The following is a 22,194-nucleotide window of genomic DNA, read 5'->3' on the forward strand; positions in this document are numbered from 1 at the left end:
ATAACAGGAAAGGTGTATCTGGACAACAGCTGGGAGATAGGAGTGATTGGCAGCAACATGGTAACAAAAGAAACTATCTCACCCATCGAGACACACAATCACCGATGTTGGACGACGTGGATCAAGTATGTACCAATGTTCACGTGGGTAGAAGAAGATGAAGACCCAATAACAATACTACCGTTGACTGCGCCCAAGGTATGCTACCAGCATAAAGGAGAGGTGGACGTAGGATATAACACCAATTGTGCAAGTGCGATGGAGTTACCTGAGGGGGGAGCGGGAACAGCAGTAATAATGGACCATTATTGGGCCTGTGGAGAAAAGGCATACCATACACTGCCTCCCCTGTGGAATGGTGTGTGCACAATGGTACACGTCAATGTACCATCACTAGTGGTACCTAAGAAGCATGTCAATGTGGCGAACTTTCCTAAAATGGATGAAGGGGATAAGAGAAAAAAGAGATCTGCACCATTTCAGGAGGAGCAAGGGAACAGGACCAACAGCAATGATACTGTCCTAAATAGGAGAAAAAGACAAGGAGAGCCACTGACAGGAAATTACCTGTGGGGGAGGTCGGAAACGGCACTAACATCAATACCGCCAGAACACAGACTATTCAGCAGAGCAGCAATGTTCTTCTCCTCAATAATACACCCGGGACTGCAGGCTTACGCAAACGCAAAATGGCTCCAAATAACTAGATGGGAACTAATGATGACCATCAATTCTACAGTAAATGGGTTTAACGCAATAAAAGAGGAGCTGCGAGCTGTAAGGATGGTAGCACTCCAGAACAGATATGTATTGGACCTTCTCACAGCAATGGAAGGAGGAGTTTGTGCAACGATAGGACAATCATGCTGCACGTTCATACCTGCCAACGATGCTGACAATGGTGCACTGACAGAAGCAGTCTCACAATTGGCCCAGATGCACTCCAAAATGATGGATGAAAGTAACGGTGTAAACAAGGATAAGAGCTGGTTTTCACTATTATGGTCATGGATGCCATCCTGGCTGTCAGATGGACTGAAAATAATAGTGGGTTGTACTATTTTGGCTGGAGCTACGCTGATCATAATTAGATTTTGAAAGGCCCGGAAGGCACGTACTACTGACGAGTTGCTGGAAATGGTGGGAATGCACCCCTTGATGCCAGCAGATGACAGCCAGCATACAGGTGTGATAATACAGGAGAGGGAGAAGTTGCGCACCCAAATCATCACCAACCATCTAGACCCACCATCAGTGAAGGTCGAGAACCCAAGAAACCCCAGGAGCTACATAGGAAGATGGGTATACTGTACTCCTGGAGGAACCTGTGAATATATGTATTGGTCATTTGAAGATCATGTAAACCATTATGGACATCTCGGAGGAATAACTAAGATATGGCGAGTAAGAGGAGATAACGAGAAGGATATGTTTGTGGTCGACAAGTCGACCAGAGGGGGGACTGAAGTGGGAGAATGGAAGACCAGGCTCCCGTCCTTCACCTCTCGCGCTTGGCCTAGAGGGTCACGACCCAGACACCCGCCACGAGAAGAGTTTGTCCATTTACCAGACGACCAGATACCCTGGTACAGGAACATACGGATGTGTCCATCTGCCTGCCCAGCAGCCCGCACTGGCCATGCCGACACCTGCGGCACGGATCAACTAGAATAAAATCTACACGTCGTTAGAGATGCCATGACGACCTAGACAACGGGAAGCACATCTGTACAAATATACACACTGGACATTCCCACACCAATCTACACGAAGAATATACTCAGTGCTATGACGTAGGCGACAGGCATATTCACGGACGTGCATCTTTATTATTTTTACATAGGCTTTCAGAATGCAGAAACGCAAGACGCGTCATGAACTCATCTATAAAGCTTGCTCACGCTTCTCTTGAAACCCGTTACTACCATGAGAGGTATAATGAAGACACGATACTGGTCATGGAACTATATGCTACTATAACCTAAAGCACCTATGCACCAAACGGACTACTTATGCACCAGGTCCGAGTAGGCCTCGAACAAGAGCTCCCGTGGACATTAACAAAGCAAGAGTCAGGTTGCTGATCCTGCAGAAAGAGCCCGGTGGAGCAAGCAGCCAAGGTCGCAATGTTGCAAACCTACATTCCAAGAACAAATCATCAAAGGCACGATGTTGCAACCTCGTACTCCGCGCACCAACGTTAAAGTCACACTGGCAAATTAAACCAGACGCACAGTGGAAAAGCAATATTAATTGTGCAGAATTCTGCCTCTTTCACGGTCCCTCCCCACGTGACCAAGCCGAACCTGACGAGATGCCAAACCCAGGAGAGAAGAGGCGTCTGGATCTCTCGCTACGGGACACAGGCAGATACACATAAAAGGCTCAATGGACATCTGCGACAGTGGGAGCGGTCAGCCTTCCAGCTATGAATAAATCCTCACATTGTCTGCACGTACCCATAGTGAAACATTGTTGCAACTTGCAGGTACACCGAGAGCTGGGAACAGCGGTGGTCCCAGGCTGGGAAGCTCACGGGCGCACCAATCAGAACATGGGGCTCTTATCACTGACGCCAGTAATGTTAACCAATCCCCAGGAGTCTTCATGTAACAATTTTCATGTATCTAATTGTAGGGACAACCCAGATATACCACCTGACTACCCTTTGTCCACTAACATCGTTCTCTATATGTGTGCTATACTAACCCTACCACTCGAGCAACCAATTAAGAGTGGCGATAGGTTTTTTGTTAACTTTCTGAAGTGACGCAAGTAGCGCGTCATAATACAGTAAAAAGGGCCTGCGAGCCCCACGATTGTGTGTGTGTCAGGACGGACGCGTACGCTCCTTGACCCATCCCTGCCGTTTTGTCTAATAAACAGCAGAGTCACCTTGCTCCTTGTGTCTGTCTCATACTCTATCTCATCTGGGATATACACGGGAGGAGTTTGGGCCTCCCTGCCTGGAGGTCTGCGGACAGCCCGGCCGACCCTGGCAGAATTTCCCCCCGACAGCTGTCTCATCGAGTAAACAGCTCCCGTCTGAAAGAGGAAGACACCGAGGGCAGCCTCCTGCTGCCTTGGGAAGACCACCATGTTCGACTGCCATCTGCCAATGTAACTGTCTCTCATTTCGGACCTACAGGCCCATACCGTGTGATCACGGTCCTGCCGGTCCCTGCTGGTCTGGGCCCCCCCAGATCAGACGGGTGCCTTGGGTCCGCCCAGGCCACCCTCCATCCAGGCAGGCACACCGGGTAAATATTGCCCCAGTTGGTTAGGAAAGACACCTGCAGTAACACTATCTTGTTCATATTATCTAAAGGGGGGACAGTAATGCACTGCAGCACAGACATGAATGGCACTTTCTACTGTTTTTATTGAGAACTATTTGGCCCGAGGAAGAAAACAGCCAATGCCGAAATGGAGCAATGTCTAGACAGTATCCCGATCCCTCTGCTCTCCAGAGAAGCCAGTGCCCTACTCAAAAGTCCCATGACGCAAGAAGAAATCAAAACAGCAATCTGCGAGGTGCCCAATGGTAATGCACCCAGGTCAGATGGGCTATGCCAGAATTTTATGAAGAATTTCCGGACCTCCTACCCCATATCTAGTACAGCTTTGGGAGGAGTCCCTTTCAAAAGGGACATTACCCGAATCAATGCGAGAACTCATAATAATCTTGCTTTTATAACTTAATAAGCCTGCGCAGGATTGCGTCTTCTGCCGTCCACTATCTCTTATCAAGGTGGACGTTAAAAGGTACGCCAAAATAATACCAACTAGGCTTCTACCTTTCTAATGCACCTGGACCAGTCGGGATGACTCTGAATCTGCAAAGACTATTCAACATGTTGATCTGAGTGGACCCAGAGGTGCATGAAGTGGCTGTTTCTCTAGACATGCAGAAAGCCTTTGACTCTGTGTCCTGGCAATTCCTCTTCAAAGTCCTAGAGAAATATGGTTTTGGCCCTGATTTTTCCATCTTGGATTAGATTGTTATGAACAAAGCCATTCGCCAGGTGGAGATCGAATGACATACTCTCCTCAATTCTCCATTTAGCTAAGTGTACGAGGCAAGGCAGCCCTCGTTCCCCACTACTATTCGCATTGGTGGTGGAACTGCTGGCAGACATCATTAGCGATCATTTCCAAGATAAGGGCATCAGACTGGGGGGCAGTCCTGAAATGATATTGCTTTGCGCTGATGCTATTCAATTACTTGTGAGGAATCCGGGCAGGGCATATAGCCCATGATCCTGATCCAAGTGGTGACTGATTTCAGTAAATACTCAAGACTCTGCATTAGTAGAGCTAAATCCAAAGTGTTTACATTAATCTCCAAAACCAAGAGACCCGCCAACATGGCTGGCCTCAAATGGTCCGGCACCCCATTTAAATACTTCGGTACCCTATTTCCACATTCAAACATTGGAGTCTTTGACGGTATCCATGGAGCATATATAATACAACTGCGACGGAACTTGGCGAGATAGAGCAAATCACCAATGTCGCTAATAGGTAGAATTTCAGCCTGAAGGTTATCGTCCTTCCCAAGCTGCTATATTTGTTCGGTAAGATATTGTTATGGCGAGGTAGAGACTTTTTCACTGAATGGGTGTGCCTGTGCACCGATTTTGTGTTGACACCCGGCCCAATTACAATGCAATGAGCAGTCTTAGCGCTGCGGTATGAGTCTGGTAGCCTTGCGGCTACACATTTTGAATTATACTACTTGCTTGCACAGACTCAGTTTGCAGCATACTGGTTCGGGACTGATATGGCACATCCCCACGTTAAACTGGAAACCGAGACTGCTAGTGATGCCAATCTACAAACTCTTCTGCTTGTTGACTGCTATAAATGGGACAATCCAGTAGACTCAGTGGGATCCACACTTCCTGCGTGGAGGAAACTGTTCCGGCAGGTGGAGATTGCCGCCCCTTACGATAAACAATCCTGCCCTAAGCCCCATCATGGACTGCAGGATCATCACAGACTGGCTGGAAGCACAGTTTCATACGCTGGGAGACATGTTTGTTGAGGGTCATTTCAAAGATTGGAATGGAGTCACGGCTCAGATCGACAGTGGGCCATTATAAATATTGCAATTTAAACGCATGCACGCATCATTTAGGTCGCACTGGCCTTCTTTCCCCTGGGAACCAGTTCCCTATCCTTGCTTGTCACACATAATGAATTCCAGGAGGTGAGGAGAGGGATATCTGCGCTATATAATCTAGTACAACAGAATACACCGCAGATAGAGTCAAAAGCTAGACTCAAATGGAGTCAGGACTTGCAGATGGTGTTGAGCAATGGACAAGCATTTTGTAGACATGCAAAAGAGGTTAAGCTCATCTACTTTAACATCGTAAATTGCCTTCATTATACCCCATCCAGAATCACATTATTCAATTCAGAATCTGAGGGCAGGTGCCCGATATGCCGGACCCCAAATGCAGACTTTTTGCATATTCTCTGGGCCTGCCCGATGCTGGGATCATACTGGTCAGAGGTGTGCAAGGTCCTAGTGGACATTACTGGCTTTCGGGTGGACGTGCTTTCCCGTACATGTATGTTTGACGTTGTGGGCAAAATGTTTATTATCATCCATATTAAATCTAGGTCTTTTCGCAGCTAAACGAGTTATATATTAGAAATGGAAGGACAACTCTCCTCCCATGCCCAATATGTGGATGTCAAATATGGTATTGGCCAACGACATGGAAGTACTGTATGCTACCCTCTCCCAGCGGGGTGTCATCCCAAAGACAAATAGGCTGCTCTTAAGGACTATATAATGTTCGAAAACTGACTGATACACAACATGACCAAAGCACTGACTCTGTGGCAGATTGAGAATAGATATGGCTTAACCACTGATATACAATGTAATCATGCACCATGTAATGTATATGCCTTGCCTCCTGATGCTTTATTTTTGTACTGTTTGTTCAACCACCTAAGTGCTGAAATAAAAAAAAGAATTCAAAAAATGCCATGCCACCTCTGCCTGCATGGCTTTTGCATCACAGCAACTGTCAGAGATGCATATGTGACATTTGAGCCTGCTCTGTGCCATGGCAGAACTGGCTCTCTAACTGTTAGGAGACTGGCTACAGCAAGTCATGTGTACAATCATTTTACCAAGGCGCATTTATGAATGAGGGCTCTGTGTCATTTAATCGACAGCCGTTTTTTCGACGGGTGGTTTTACGAAGAGTTTTGCCGAAAAAACTCATCAAATTTGTGTCCAATAAATTTTTGGGGAGTTACTCCCCTCCTCTACCAATTTTCTGTTTTCCCCATCCCTTAATATGCCCTCCCCATTCCCCCCCAAAAAATGTCGATGAGTGTTTTCGGCAAAAACCATTCGTAAAAACACCAGTCGAAAAAACGGGTGTCGGGTGTTGATGAAAGGACGTAGTACCATGAATGAGGGGGTCTGACCCCCTTTTACCCTTATACACCTTCGCCAATTACATGCACTCATTACACAGACAGCCTTAGAATCATCAGCAGCATTTAATTTAAATAAGAATAAAAAAAGCCAGGGCTTTCACACCTTTGCAGATGACAATCCGTCACATCAAAACATACATGACAACATCTTTGCTACAGCTGGGAGGGAGTTTTAGTAACAGAGCTCGGGAGAATTGAATGTTCCCATTGGATTGAATGGGGGTTGGAAATATTTTAGGAGGGAGAAGGTAAAAAAGAGCGCAATTTGTGATGAAATAATTGAGAGACTCCCGACCATATCGGGGGGGTTTGCATACAAGTAAATGTGGAATAATATCAACTATTCTAGCTGGATATGGGAGAATCTCGGTGTTAGTACATCAACATGTGGAGATTATCGGCATGCACGAAATTGTAGGCCACAGAAACATAACTCAATGAAGTTAACTCCAGATAAGATACTAAAGGCCTGGGTAAGCCAGTCTGCCTGCTCTGTACAGGCAAACCTGACGACCTATCTGCCCCCTTGTGCATACAGCACATTGGCCACCGAAAGAAAGCCAAAATATGAATTAGGTAACAATGTCATGTGCAGCCCATTTAATTGCAAAGTGCGAACTTTTCAGCTGACTAAAGTCAAGAAACGAACTCATCATGTTGTGATGTTTCTCGCAGTTTCTGTGTTGTGCATGCGCCCAGCACCGGGCAGGGTGGGCCACCTGCAGCCCACTACAGTGGGAATAGGTTGTGCTGCCAAGCTTGATCAAAGTGGGGGCTGTGCCCCCCTGCCCTTCCATGGGAACAACACTAACTATAGTTAATATGTTCACCAGTGGATAAAGTGGGGTGCTACATTGAGGGGGGGGGCTTTTAATTGAGGGCGTGGCCAAAGTATGTGTGTATTTAGGCCACACCCCAAATGAGAGCCCCCCCCACTCGCCAATGCAGGGTAGAGGGGTTGGTGAAAGGCTGGGGCACACCAAAGGTGTGATACCAGTGTGCCCCTCTCTCACACGCACCAGGCAGCCCTTTCATTCAAGGTGCCGCGTGGGTAACAACCACAGGCTCCTTGAATGAAAGGGCTGCCTGCTGCGTGATGACTACTCTGAAACAGGGACCTGTCTCTCCGTTTGTTTTCCTGTAAAGAGTCATCACTCATCATGAAGCCTCATTTAAAAGGCCTCATGCCGCATGATGACACCTGCAGGCAGTCCGTGTAACTGTGCAACGCTTCGGCTACAGGACTGCCTGAGGAGCCCTTTCTTGAGACTGCCGAGGCGTGGCCCAGGCTAACACCGGCCCACTTAAAGCCTTGATGATCACCCATATAGTATACACCTCCTCAATTACGTGCAGTCATTACACAACAGAACGTGATTTATGCTGCAGTGAAGAGCACTCCGTTTATAGTCGGGAGTTCTGCCCTGGGGGCAATAAAAAGTGGCATAATTAAAAGTTCAGAGTTAAATAGATAATGTATTGTGCGAGCACATATTCGAAACATGCGGATTTTGCTATGGTAATTTCTTTGCGGTATTTTCTTCAACAAGTATACACCAGTAAACCATCTGTGAGCAAATTCGTAGACGTGGCTGGGACGTTTGGATGCTTTCATGAGAGCTCCAGGGGGCGGTAGAGGGATGAATGTTTACGTTAGAGCTGCAGAATAATGTGCATAATGTTCTGATTTCACTTTCAAAATGTCAGCAGCATGCAAACAGATTTTTAGAAGTAAAAAAAAACTTTGCTGCATTGGCCGGGAATCGAACCCGGGCCTCCCGCGTGGCAGGCGAGAATTCTACCACTGAACCACCAATGCTTGCATGTTCAACCCGCTGGAAAAATGTGCAGTTGAGCACAATTCATGAATGCAAAAGGATTGGATAGAGTGACAGGAAAGCAATGCACTTTCAATTTCAAAAGCAGGGAGCAGGCAGAGAGCTCACATTCTGGTGAAATCTTCATTCATACTTTGCTACGTCCTTTTTCAAGTTTTACTCTCTGCCTTACTGTAGTTCGCACGGAAATAAGAGAAACCTTGTCAACCACTTCAATTCCTTCAAACTCATTATTGCTTACAACATTAATATGTCCGGTCAGATTCATGGGTAAGACTTTTAGAAAATATTATTCAATAATAAAATCAAATTTCTCATTTCATTGTAAATTGAATACATTCATTAATGCTCATATCTTTTATTTCACAATGATATCATTGCCTCTAGACAAAAGATTATTCTTCATGAATTCTGCAAAGAAACTAGAAAAGCGGATGCCATTAACACCAAAAACAAGTTAACTCAGCCCAATAATTCTCAGTTCTCACCATACATTGATTCGAAGTGCACGGTTCTTGGCGCAAGCATAATGAGTTTAGATGAAATTAATCAACACCAATGACTTTTCTTTGTATACCAATCAACACCCACACGTGTTTCGAGTCTTAGGGAGAGGTTGCACTATTCAGTGTATTTCACTTTTGATAAACTTTTTATTTCGCTATCGGTATATCTGTAAGTATTGGTATAGTCGCAGTTACTAGATCATCCCTCCCGCGTCTTTGTCAAGGTGTTTGCTGTTGTGTGATTAAACCTAAGGAAGATAGAGGCCCTTTATCTACAAAGTGCTGCTGGCGGTCACCTGCTGGCCAACAAACTGCCACCAAGGCCAGCCGCCCTGCCGCGACTCCTAGCAAGGAAAGGGGAAGCTAGACCCGGCCAGGACCGCTGTCTCATCGAGTAAACAGCTCCCGCCTGAAAGAGGAAGACACCGAGGGCAGCATCCTGCTGCCTTGGGAAGACCACCATGTTCGACTGCCATCTGCCAATGTAACTGTCTCTCATTTCGGACCTACAGGCCCATACCGTGTGATCACGGTCCTGCCGGTCCCTGCTGGTCTGGGCCCCCCCAGATCAGACGGGTGCCTTGGGTCCGCCCAGGCCACCCTCCATCCAGGCAGGCACACCGGGTAAATATTGCCCCAGTTGGTTAGGAAAGAAACCTGCAGTAACACTATCTTGTTCATATTATCTAAAGGGGGGACAGTAATGCACTGCAGCACAGACATGAATGGCACTTTCTACTGTTTTTATTGAGAACGATTTGGCCCGAGGAAGAAAACAGCCAATGCCGAAATGGAGCAATGTCTAGACAGTATCCCGATCCCTCTGCTCTCCAGAGAAGCCAGTGCCCTACTCAAAAGTCCCATGACGCAAGAAGAAATCAAAACAGCAATCAGCGAGGTGCCCAATGGTAATGCACCCAGGTCAGATGGGCTATGCCAGAATTTTATGAAGAATTTCCGGACCTCCTACCCCATATCTATTACAGCTTTGGGAGGAGTCCCTTTCAAAAGGGACATTACCCGAATCAATGCGAGAACTCATAATAATCTTGCTTTTATAACTTAATAAGCCTGCGCAGGATTGCGTCTTCTGCCGTCCACTATCTCTTATCAAGGTGGACGTTAAAAGGTACGCCAAAATAATACCAACTAGGCTTCTACCTTTCTAATGCACCTGGACCAGTCGGGATGACTCTAAATCTGCAAAGACTATTCAACATGTTGATCTGAGTGGACCCAGAGGTGCATGAAGTGGCTGTTTCTCTAGACATGCAGAAAGCCTTTGACTCTGTGTCCTGGCAATTCCTCTTCAAAGTCCTAGAGAAATATGGTTTTGGCCCTGATTTTTCCATCTTGGATTAGATTGTTATGAACAAAGCCATTCGCCAGGCGGAGATCGAATGACATACTCTCCTCAATTCTCCATTTAGCTAAGTGTACGAGGCAAGGCAGCCCTCGTTCCCCACTACTATTCGCATTGGTGGTGGAACTGCTGGCAGACATCATTAGCGATCATTTCCAAGATAAGGGCATCAGACTGGGGGGGCACTCCTGAAATGATATTGCTTTGCGCTGATGCTATTCAATTACTTGTGAGGAATCCGGGCAGGGCATATAGCCCATGATCCTGATCCAAGTGGTGACTGATTTCAGTAAATACTCAAGACTCTGCATTAGTAGAGCTAAATCCAAAGTGTTTACATTAATCTCCAAAACCAAGAGACCCGCCAACATGGCTGGCCTCAAATGGTCCGACACCCCATTTAAATACTTCGGTACCCTATTTCCACATTCAAACATTGGAGTCTTTGACGGTATCCATGGAGCATATAAAATACAACTGCGGCGGAACTTGGCGAGATAGAGCAAATCACCAATGTCGCTAATGGGTAGAATTTCAGCCTGAAGGTTATCGTCCTTCCCAAGCTGCTATATTTGTTCGGTAAGATATTGTTATGGCGAGGTAGAGACTTTTTCACTGAATGGGTGTGCCTGTGCACCGATTTTGTGTTGACACCCGGCCCAATTACAATGCAATGAGCAGTCTTAGCGCTGCGGTATGAGTCTGGTAGCCTTGCGGCTACACATTTTGAATTATACTACTTGCTTGCACAGACTCAGTTTGCAGCATACTGGTTCGGGACTGATATGGCACATCCCCACGTTAAACTGGAAACCGAGACAGCTAGTGATGCCAATCTACAAACTCTTCTGCTTGTTGACTGCTATAAATGGGACAATCCAGTAGACTCAGTGGGATCCACACTTCCTGCGTGGAGGAAACTGTTCCGGCAGGTGGAGATTGCCGCCCCTTACGATAAACAATCCTGCCCTAAGCCCCATCATGGACTGCAGGATCATCACAGACTGGCTGGAAGCACAGTTTCACACGCTGGGAGACATGTTTGTTGAGGGTCATTTCAAAGATTGGAATGGAGTCAAGGCTCAGATCGACAGTGGGCCATTATAAATATTGCAATTTAAACGCATGCACGCATCATTTAGGTCGCACTGGCCTTCTTTCCCGTGGGAACCAGTTCCCTATCCTTGCTTGACACACATAATGAATTCCAGGAGGTGAGGAGAGGGATATCTGCGCTATATAATCTAGTACAACAGAATACACCGCAGATAGAGTCAAAAGCTAGACTCAAATGGAGTCAGGACTTGCAGATGGTGTTGAGCAATGGACAAGCATTTTGTAGACATGCAAAAGAGGTTAAGCTCATCTACTTCAACATCGTAAATTGCCTTCATTATACCCCATCCAGAATCACATTATTCAATTCAGAATCTGAGGGCAGGTGCCCGATATGCCGGACCCCAAATGCAGACTTTTTGCATATTCTCTGGGCCTGCCCGATGCTGGGATCATACTGGTCAGAGGTGTGCAAGGTCCTAGTGGACATTACTGGCTTTCGGGTGGACGTGCTTTCCCGTACATGTATGTTTGACGTTGTGGGCAAAATGTTTATTATCATCCATAGACTGTTAAATCTAGGTCTTTTCGTAGCTAAACGAGTTATATATTAGAAATGGAAGGACAACTCTCCTCCCATGCCCAATATGTGGATGTCAAATATGGTATTGGCCAACGACATGGAAGTACTGTATGCTACCCTCTCCCAGCGGGGTGTCATCCCAAAGACAAATAGGCTGCTCTTAAGGACTATATAATGTTCGAAAACTGACTGATACACAACATGACCAAAGCACTGACTCTGTGGCAGATTGAGAATAGATATGGCTTAACCACTGATATACAATGTAATCATGCACCATGTAATGTATATGCCTTGCCTCCTGATGCTTTATTTTTGTACTGTTTGTTCAACCACCTAAGTGCTGAAATAAAAAAAAGAATTCAAAAAATGCCATGCCACCTCTGCCTGCATGGACTTTGCATCACAGCAACTGTCAGAGATGCATATGTGACATTTGAGCCTGCTCTGTGCCATGGCAGAACTGGCTCTCTAACTGTTAGGAGACTGGCTACAGCAAGTCATGTGTACAATCATTTTACCAAGGCGCATTTATGAATGAGGGCTCTGTGTCATTTAATCGACAGCCGTTTTTTCGACAGGTGGTTTTACGAAGAGTTTTGCCAAAAAAACTCATCAAATTTGTGTCCAATACATTTTTGGGGGGTTACTCCCCTCCTCTACCAATTTTCTGTTTTCCCCATCCCTTAATATGCCCTCCCCATTCCCCCCCAAAAAATGTCGATGAGTGTTTTCGGCAAAAACCATTCGTAAAAACACCAGTCGAAAAAACGGGTGTCGGGTGTTGATGAAAGGACGTAGTACCATGAATGAGGGGGTCTGACCCCCTTTTACCCCTATACACCTTCGCCAATTACATGCACTCATTACACAGACAGCCTTAGAATCATCAGCAGCATTTAATTTAAATAAGAATAAAAAAAGCCAGGGCTTTCACACCTTTGCAGATGACAATCCGTCACATCAAAACATACATGACAACATCTTTGCTACAGCTGGGAGGGAGTTTTAGTAACAGAGCTCGGGAGAATTGAATGTTCCCATTGGATTGAATGGGGGTTAGAAATATTTTAGGAGGGAGAAGGTAAAAAAGAGCGCAATTTGTGATGAAATAATTGAGAGAATCCCGACTATGTCGGGAGGGTTTGCATGCAAGTAAATGTGGAATAATATCAACTATTCTAGCTGGATATGGGAGAATCTCGGTGTTAGTACATCAACATGTGGAGATTATCGGCATGCACGAAATTGTAGGCCACAGAAACATAACACAATGAAGTTAACTCCAGATAAGATACTAAAGGCCTGGGTAAGCCAGTCTGCCTGCTCTGTACAGGCAAACCTGACGACCTATCTGCCCCCTTGTGCATACAGCACATTGGCCACCGAAAGAAAGCCAAAATATGAATTAGGTAACAATGTCATGTGCAGCCCACTTTAATTGCAAAGTGCGAACTTTTCAGCTGACTAAAGTCAAGAAACGAACTCATCATGTTGTGATGTTTCTCGCAGTTTCTGTGTTGTGCATGCGCCCAGCACCGGGCAGCGTGGGCCACATGCAGCTCACTACAGTGGGAATAGGTTGTGCTGCCAAGCTTGATCAAAGTGGGGGCCTGTGCCCCCCTGCCCTTCCATGGGAACAACACTAACTATAGTTAATATGTTCACCAGTGGGTAAAGTGGGGTGCTACATTGAGGGGGGGGGGGCTTTTAATTGAGGGCGTGGCCAAAGTATGTGTGTATTTAGGCCACACCCCAAATGAGAGCCCCCCCACTCGCCAATGCAGGGTAGAGGGGTTGGTGAAAGGCTGGGGCACACCAAAGGTGTGATACCAGTGTGCCCCTCTCTCACACGCACCAGGCAGCCCTTTCATTCAAGGTGCCGCGTGGGTAACAACCACAGGCTCCTTGAATGAAAGGGCTGCCTGCTGCGTGATGACTACTCTGAAACAGGGACCTGTCTCTCCGTTTGTTTTCCTGTAAAGAGTCATCACTCATCATGAAGCCTCATTTAAAAGGCCTCATGCTGCAGGATGACACCTGCAGGCAGTCCGTGTAACTGTGCAACGCTTCGGCTACAGGACTGCCTGAGGAGCCCTTTCTTGAGACTGCCGAGGCGTGGCCCAGGCTAACACCGGCCCACTTAAAGCCCTGATGATCACCCATATAGTATACACCTCCTCAATTACGTGCAGTCATTACACAACAGAACGTGATTTATGCTGCAGTGAAGAGCACTCCGTTTATAGTCGGGAGTTCTGCCCTGGGGGCAATAAAAAGTGGCATAATTAAAAGTTCAGAGTTAAATAGATAATGTATTGTGCGAGCACATATTAGAAACATGCGGATTTTGCTATGGTAATTTCTTTGCGGTATTTTCTTCAACAAGTATACACCAGTAAACCATCTGTGAGAAAATTCGTAGACGTGGCTGGGACGTTTGGATGCTTTCATGAGAGCTCCAGGGGGCGGTAGAGGGATGAATGTTTACGTTAGAGCTGCAGAATAATGTGCATAATGTTCTGATTTCACTTTCAAAATGTCAGCAGCATGCAAACAGATTTTTAGAAGTAAAAAAAATTTTGCTGCATTGGCCGGGAATCGAACCCGGGCCTCCCGCGTGGCAGGCGAGAATTCTACCACTGAACCACCAATGCTTGCATGTTCAACCCGCTGGAAAAATGTGCAGTTGAGCACAATTCATGAATGCAAAAGGATTGGATAGAGTGACAGGAAAGCAATGCACTTTCAATTTCAAAAGCAGGGAGCAGGCAGAGAGCTCACATTCTGGTGAAATCTTCATTCATACTTTGCTACGTCCTTTTTCAAGTTTTACTCTCTGCCTTACTGTAGTTCGCACGGAAATAAGAGAAACCTTGTCAACCACTTCAATTCCTTCAAACTCATTATTGCTTATAACATTAATATGTCCGGTCAGATTCATGGGTAAGACTTTTAGAAAATATTATTCAATAATAAAATCAAATTTCTCATTTCATTGTAAATTGAATACATTCATTAATGCTCATATCTTCTATTTCACAATGATATTATTGCCTCTAGACAAAAGATTATTCTTCATGAATTCTGCAAAGAAACTAGAAAAGCGGATGCCATTAACACCAAAAACAAGTTAACTCAGCCCAATAATTCTCAGTTCTCACCATACATTGATTCGAAGTGCACGGTTCTTGGCGCAAGCATAATGAGTTTAGATGAAATTAATCAACACCAAAGACTTTTCTTTGTATACCAATCAACACCGACACGTGTTTCGAGCCTTAGGGAGAGGTGGCACTATTCAGTGTATTTCACTTTTGATAAACTTTTTATTTCGCTATCGGTATATCTGTAAGTATTGGTATAGTCGCAGTTATTAGATCATCCCTCCGCGTCTTTGTCAAGATGTTTGCTGTTGTGTGATTAAACCTAAGGAAGATAGAGGCCCTTTATCTACAAAGTGCTGTTGGCGGTCACCTGCTGGCCAACAAACTGCCACCAAGGCCAGCCGCCCTGCCGCGACTCCTAGCAAGGAAAGGGGAAGCTAGACCCGGCCAGGACCGCTGTCTCATCGAGTAAACAGCTCCCGCCTGAAAGAGGAAGACACAGAGGGCAGCCTCCTGCTGCCTTGGGAAGACAACCATGTTCGACGGCCATCTGCCAATGTAACTGTCTCTCATTTCGGACCTACAGGCCCATACCGTGTGATCACGGTCCTGCCGGTCCCTGCTGGTCTGGGCCCCCCCAGATCAGACGGGTGCCTTGGGTCCGCCCAGGCCACCCTCCATCCAGGCAGGCACACCGGGTAAATATTGCCCCAGTTGGTTAGGAAAGACACCTGCAGTAACACTATCTTGTTCATATTATCTAAAGGGGGGGCAGTAATACACTGCAGCACAGACATGAATGGCACTTTCTACTGTTTTTATTGAGAACTATTTGGCCCGAGGAAGAAAACAGCCAATGCCGAAATGGAGCAATGTCTAGACAGTATCCCGATCCCTCTGCTCTCCAGAGAAGCCAGTGCCCTACTCAAAAGTCCCATGACGCAAGAAGAAATCAAAACAGCAATCTGCGAGGTGCCCAATGGTAATGCACCCAGGTCAGATGGGCTATGCCAGAATTTTATGAAGAATTTCCGGACCTCCTACCCCATATCTATTACAGCTTTGGGAGGAGTCCCTTTCAAAAGGGACATTACCCGAATCAATGCGAGAACTCATAATAATCTTGCTTTTATAACTTAATAAGCCTGCGCAGGATTGCGTCTTCTGCCGTCCACTATCTCTTATCAAGGTGGACGTTAAAAGGTACGCCAAAATAATACCAACTAGGCTTCTACCCTTCTAATGCACCTGGACCAGTCGGGATGACTCTAAATCTGCAAAGACTATTCAACATGTTGATCTGAGTGGACCCAGAGGTGCATGAAGGGCTGTTTCTCTAGACATGCAGAAAGCCTTTGACTCTGTGTCCTGGCAATTCCTCTTCAAAGTCCTAGAGAAATATGGTTTTGGCCCTGATTTTTCCATCTTGGATTAGATTGTTATGAACAAAGCCATTCGCCAGGCGGAGATCGAATGACATACTCTCCTCAATTCTCCATTTAGCTAAGTGTACGAGGCAAGGCAGCCCTCGTTCCCCACTACTATTCGCATTGGTGGTGGAACTGCTGGCAGACATCATTAGCGATCATTTCCAAGATAAGGGCATCAGACTGGGGGGCACACCTGAAATGATATTGCTTTGCGCTGATGCTATTCAATTACTTGTGAGGAATCCGGGCAGGGCATATAGCCCATGATCCTGATCCAAGTGGTGACTGATTTCAGTAAATACTCAAGACTCTGCATTGGTAGAGCTAAATCCAAAGTGTTTACATTAATCTCCAAAACCAAGAGACCCGCCAACATGGCTGGCCTCAAATGGTCCGACACCCCATTTAAATACTTCGGTACCCTATTTCCACATTCAAACATTGGAGTCTTTGACGGTATCCATGGAGCATATATAATACAACTGCGGCGGAACTTGGCGAGATAGAGCAAATCACCAATGTCGCTAATGGGTAGAATTTCAGCCTGAAGGTTATCGTCCTTCCCAAGCTGCTATATTTGTTCGCTAAGATATTGTTATGGCGAGGTAGAGACTTTTTCACTGAATGGGTGTGCCTGTGCACCGATTTTGTGTTGACACCCGGCCCAATTACAATGCAATGAGCAGTCTTAGCGCTGCGGTATGAGTCTGGTAGCCTTGCGGCTACACATTTTGAATTATACTACTTGCTTGCACAGACTCAGTTTGCAGCATACTGGTTCGGGACTGATATGGCACATCCCCACGTTAAACTGGAAACCGAGACTGCTAGTGATGCCAATCTACAAACTCTTCTGCTTGTTGACTGCTATAAATGGGACAATCCAGTAGACTCAGTGGGATCCACACTTCTTGCGTGGAGGAAACTGTTCCGGCAGGTGGAGATTGGCGCCACTTACGATAAACAATCCTGCCCTAAGCCCCATCATGGACTGCAGGATCATCACAGACTGGCTGGAAGCACAGTTTCACACGCTGGGAGACATGTTTGTTGAGGGTCATTTCAAAGATTGGAATGGAGTCAAGGCTCAGATCGACAGTGGGCCATTATAAATATTGCAATTTAAACGCATGCACGCATCATTTAGGTCGCACTGGCCTTCTTTCCTGTGGGAACCAGTTCCCTATCCTTGCTTGTCACACATAATGAATTCCAGGAGGTGAGGAGAGGGATATCTGCGCTATATAATCTAGTACAACAGAATACACCGCAGATAAAGTCAAAAGCTAGACTCAAATGGAGTCAGGACTTGCAGATGGTGTTGAGCAATGGACAAGCATTTTGTAGACATGCAAAAGAGGTTAAGCTCATCTACTTTAACATGGTAAATTGCCTTCATTATACCCCATCCAGAATCACATTATTCAATTCAGAATCTGAGGGCAGGTGCCCGATATGCCGGACCCCAAATGCAGACTTTTTGCATATTCTCTGGGCCTGCCCGATGCTGGGATCATACTGGTCAGAGGTGTGCAAGGTCCTAGTGGACATTACTGGCTTTCGGGTGGACGTGCTTTCCCGTACATGTATGTTTGACGTTGTGGGCAAAATGTTTATTATCATCCATAGACTGTTAAATCTAGGTCTTTTCGTAGCTAAACGAGTTATATATTAGAAATGGAAGGACAACTCTCCTCCCATGCCCAATATGTGGATGTCAAATATGGTATTGGCCAACGACATGGAAGTACTGTATGCTACCCTCTCCCAGCGGGGTGTCATCCCAAAGACAAATAGGCTGCTCTTAAGGACTATATAATGTTCGAAAACTGACTGATACACAACATGACCAAAGCACTGACTCTGTGGCAGATTGAGAATAGATATGGCTTAACCACTGATATACAATGTAATCAGGCACCATGTAATGTATATGCCTTGCCTCCTGATGCTTTATTTTTGTACTGTTTGTTCAACCACCTAAGTGCTGAAATAAAAAAAAGAATTCAAAAAATGCCATGCCACCTCTGCCTGCATGGACTTTGCATCACAGCAACTGTCAGAGATGCATATGTGACATTTGAGCCTGCTCTGTGCCATGGCAGAACTGGCTCTCTAACTGTTAGGAGACTGGCTACAGCAAGTCATGTGTACAATCATTTTACCAAGGCGCATTTATGAATGAGGGCTCTGTGTCATTTAATCGACAGCCGTTTTTTCGACGGGTGGTTTTACGAAGAGTTTTGCCGAAAAAACTCATCAAATTTTTGTCCAATACATTTTTGGGGGGTTACTCCCCTCCCCCTCCTCTACCAATTTTCTGTTTTCCCCATGCCTTAATATGCCCTCCCCATTCCCCCCCCAAAAAATGTCGATGAGTGTTTTCGGCAAAAACCATTCGTAAAAACACCAGTCGAAAAAACGGGTGTCGGGTGTCGATGAAAGGACGTAGTACCATGAATGAGGGGGTCTGACCCCCTTTTACCCCTATACACCTTCGCCAATTACATGTACTCATTACACAGACAGCCTTAGAATCATCAGCAGCATTTAATTTAAATAAGAATAAAAAAAGCCAGGGCTTTCACACCTTTGCAGATGACAATCCGTCACATCAAAACATACATGACAACATCTTTGCCACAGCTGGGAGGGAGGTTTTGTAACAGAGCTCGGGAGAATTGAATGTTCCCATTGGATTGAATGGGGGTTAGAAATATTTTAGGAGGGAGAAGGTAAAAAAGAGCGCAATTTGTGATGAAATAATTGAGAGACTCCCGACTATGTCGGGAGGGTTTGCATGCAAGTAAATGTGGAATAATATCAACTATTCTAGCTGGATATGGGAGAATCTCGGTGTTAGTACATCAAAATGTGGAGTTTATCGGCATGCATGAAATTGTAGACCACAGAAACATAACTCAATGAAGTTAACTCCAGATAAGATACTAAAGGCCTGGGTAAGCCAGTCTGCCTGCTCTGTACAGACAAACCTGACGACCTACCTGCCCCCTTGTGCATACAGCACATTGGCCACCGAAAGAAAGCCAAAATATGAATTAGGTAACAATGTCATGTGAAGCCCACTTTAATTGCAAAGTGCGAACTTTTCAGCTGACTAAAGTCAAGAAACGAACTCATCATGTTGTGATGTTTCTCGCAGTTTCTGTGTTGTGCATGCGCCCAGCACCGGGCAGCGTGGGCCACATGCAGCTCACTACAGTGGGAATAGGTTGTGCTGCCAAGCTTGATCAAAGTGGGGGCCTGTGCCCCCCTGCCCTTCCATGGGAACACCACTAACTATAGTTAATATGTTCACCAGTGGATAAAGTGGGGTGCTACATTGAGGGGGTGCGTGGCCAAAGTATGTGTGTATTTAGGCCACACCCCAAATGAGAGCCCCCCCCACTCGCCAATGCAGGGTAGAGGGGTTGGTGAAAGGCTGGGGCACACCAAAGGTGTAATACCAGTGTGCCCCTCTCTCACACGCACCAGGCAGCCCTTTCATTCAAGGTGCGGCGTGGATAACAACCACAGGCTCCTTGAATGAAAGGGCTGCCTGCTGCGTGATGACTACTCTGAAACAGTAACCAGTCTCTCCGTTTGTTTTCCTGTAAAGAGTCATCACTCCTCATGAAGCCTCATTTAAAAGGCCTCATGCTGCATGATGACACCTGCAGGCAGTCTGTGTAACTGTGCAACGCTTCGGCTACAGGACTGCCTGAGGAGCCCTTTCTTGAGACTGCCGAGGCGTGGCCCAGGCTAACACCGGCCCACTTAAAGCCCTGATGATCACCCATATAGTATACACCTCCTCAATTACGTGCAGTCATTACACAACAGAACGTGATTTATGCTGCAGTGAAGAGCACTCCGTTTATAGTCGGGAGTTCTGCCCTGTGGGCAATAAAAAGTGGCATAATTAAAAGTTCAGAGTTAAATAGATAATGTATTGTGCGAGCACATATTAGAAACATGCGGATTTTGCTATGGTAATTTCTTTGGTATTTTCTTCAACAAGTACACACCAGTAAACCATCTGTGAGCAAATTCGTAGACGTGGCTGGGACGTTTGGATGCTTTCATGAGAGCTCCAGGGGGCGGTAGAGGGATGAATGTTTACGTTAGAGCTGCAGAATAATGTGCATAATGTTCTGATTTCACTTTCAAAATGTCAGCAGCATGCAAACAGATTTTTAGAAGTAAAAAAAAACTTTGCTGCATTGGCCGGGAATCGAACCCGGGCCTCCCGCGTGGCAGGCGAGAATTCTACCACTGAACCACCAATGCTTGCATGTTGACCCCTCTGGAAAAAAGTGCAGTTGAGCACAATTCACGAATGCCAAAGGACCGGATAGAGCGACAGGAAAGCAATGCACTTTCAATTTCAAAAGCAGGGAGCAGGCAGAGAGCTCACATTCTGGTGAAATCTTCATTCATACTTTGCTAGGTCCTTTTTTTAAGTTTTACTCTCTGCCTTACTGTAGTTCGCACGGAAATAAGAGAAACCTTGTCAACCACTTCAATTCCTTCAAACTCATTATTGCTTACAACATTAATATGTCCGGTCAGATTCATGGGTAAGACTTTTAGAAAATATTATTCAATAATAAAATCAAATTTCTCATTTCATTGTAAATTGAATACATTCATTAATGCTCATATCTTCTATTTCACAATGATATCATTGCCTCTAGACAAAAGATTATTCTTCATGAATTCTGCAAAGAAACTAGAAAAGCGGATGCCATTAACACCAAAAACAAGTTAACTCAGCCCAATAATTCTCAGTTCTCACCATACATTGATTCGAAGTGCACGGTTCTTGGCGCAAGCATAATGAGTTTAGATGAAATTAATCAACACCAATGACTTTTCTTTGTATACCAATCAACACCGACACGTGTTTCGAGTCTTAGGGAGAGGTGGCACTATTCAGTGTATTTCACTTTTGATAAACTTTTTATTTCGCTATCGGTATATCTGTAAGTATTGGTATAGTCGCAGTTATTAGATCATCCCTCCCGCGTCTTTGTCAAGGTGTTTGCTGTTGTGTGATTAAACCTAAGGAAGATAGAGGCCCTTTATCTACAAAGTGCTGCTGGCGGTCACCTGCTGGCCAACAAACTGCCACCAAGGCCAGCCGCCCTGGCGCGACTCCTAGCAAGGAAAGGGGAAGCTAGACTCGGCCAGGACCGCTGTGAAGTGGGAGAATGGAAGACCAGGCTCCCGTCCTTCACCTCTCGCGCTTGGCCTAGAGGGTCACGACCCAGACACCCGCCACGAGAAGAGTTTGTCCATTTACCAGACGACCAGATACCCTGGTACAGGAACATACGGATGTGTCCATCTGCCTGCCCAGCAGCCCGCACTGGCCATGCCGACACCTGCGGCACGGATCAACTAGACTAAAATCTACACGTCGTTAGAGATGCCATGACGACCTAGACAACGGGAAGCACATCTGTACAAATATACACACTGGACATTCCCACACCAATCTACACGAAGAATATACTCGGTGCTATGACGTAGGCGACAGGCATATTCACGGACGTGCATCTTTATTATTTTTACATAGGCTTTCAGAATGCAGAAACGCAAGAGGCGTCACGAACTCATCTATAAAGCTTGCTCACGCTTCTCTTGAAACCCGTTACTACCATGAGAGGTATAATGAAGACACGATACTGGTCATGGAACTATATGCTACTATAACCTAAAGCACCTATGCACCAAACGGACTACTTATGCACCAGGTCCGAGTAGGCCTCGAACAAGAGCTCCCGTGGACATTAACAAAGCAAGAGTCAGGTTGCTGATCCTGCAGAAAGAGCCCGGTG

At 45.8% G+C, this 22,194-nt stretch overlaps 3 non-coding genes across 3 annotated transcripts; all 3 read right to left on the reverse strand.

The window, feature by feature from the left end:
- Nucleotides 1-8,216: 8,216 nt before the first annotated feature.
- On the reverse strand, nucleotides 8,217-8,287 carry TRNAG-GCC (transfer RNA glycine (anticodon GCC)). The gene has a single exon. It is a non-coding gene; the product is annotated as a tRNA-Gly (tRNA).
- Nucleotides 8,288-14,400: 6,113 nt separating this feature from the next.
- Nucleotides 14,401-14,471, reverse strand: TRNAG-GCC (transfer RNA glycine (anticodon GCC)). Its single transcript has one exon. It is a non-coding gene; the product is annotated as a tRNA-Gly (tRNA).
- Nucleotides 14,472-20,570: 6,099 nt separating this feature from the next.
- Nucleotides 20,571-20,641, reverse strand: TRNAG-GCC (transfer RNA glycine (anticodon GCC)). The gene has a single exon. It is a non-coding gene; the product is annotated as a tRNA-Gly (tRNA).
- Between the last annotated feature and the right edge of the window lie 1,553 nt (nucleotides 20,642-22,194).

Source organism: Ambystoma mexicanum, chromosome 1p (assembly GCF_040938575.1).
Source record: "Ambystoma mexicanum isolate Mex_15411 chromosome 1p, UKY_AmexF1_1, whole genome shotgun sequence".
Classification (NCBI taxonomy): domain Eukaryota; kingdom Metazoa; phylum Chordata; class Amphibia; order Caudata; family Ambystomatidae; genus Ambystoma; species Ambystoma mexicanum.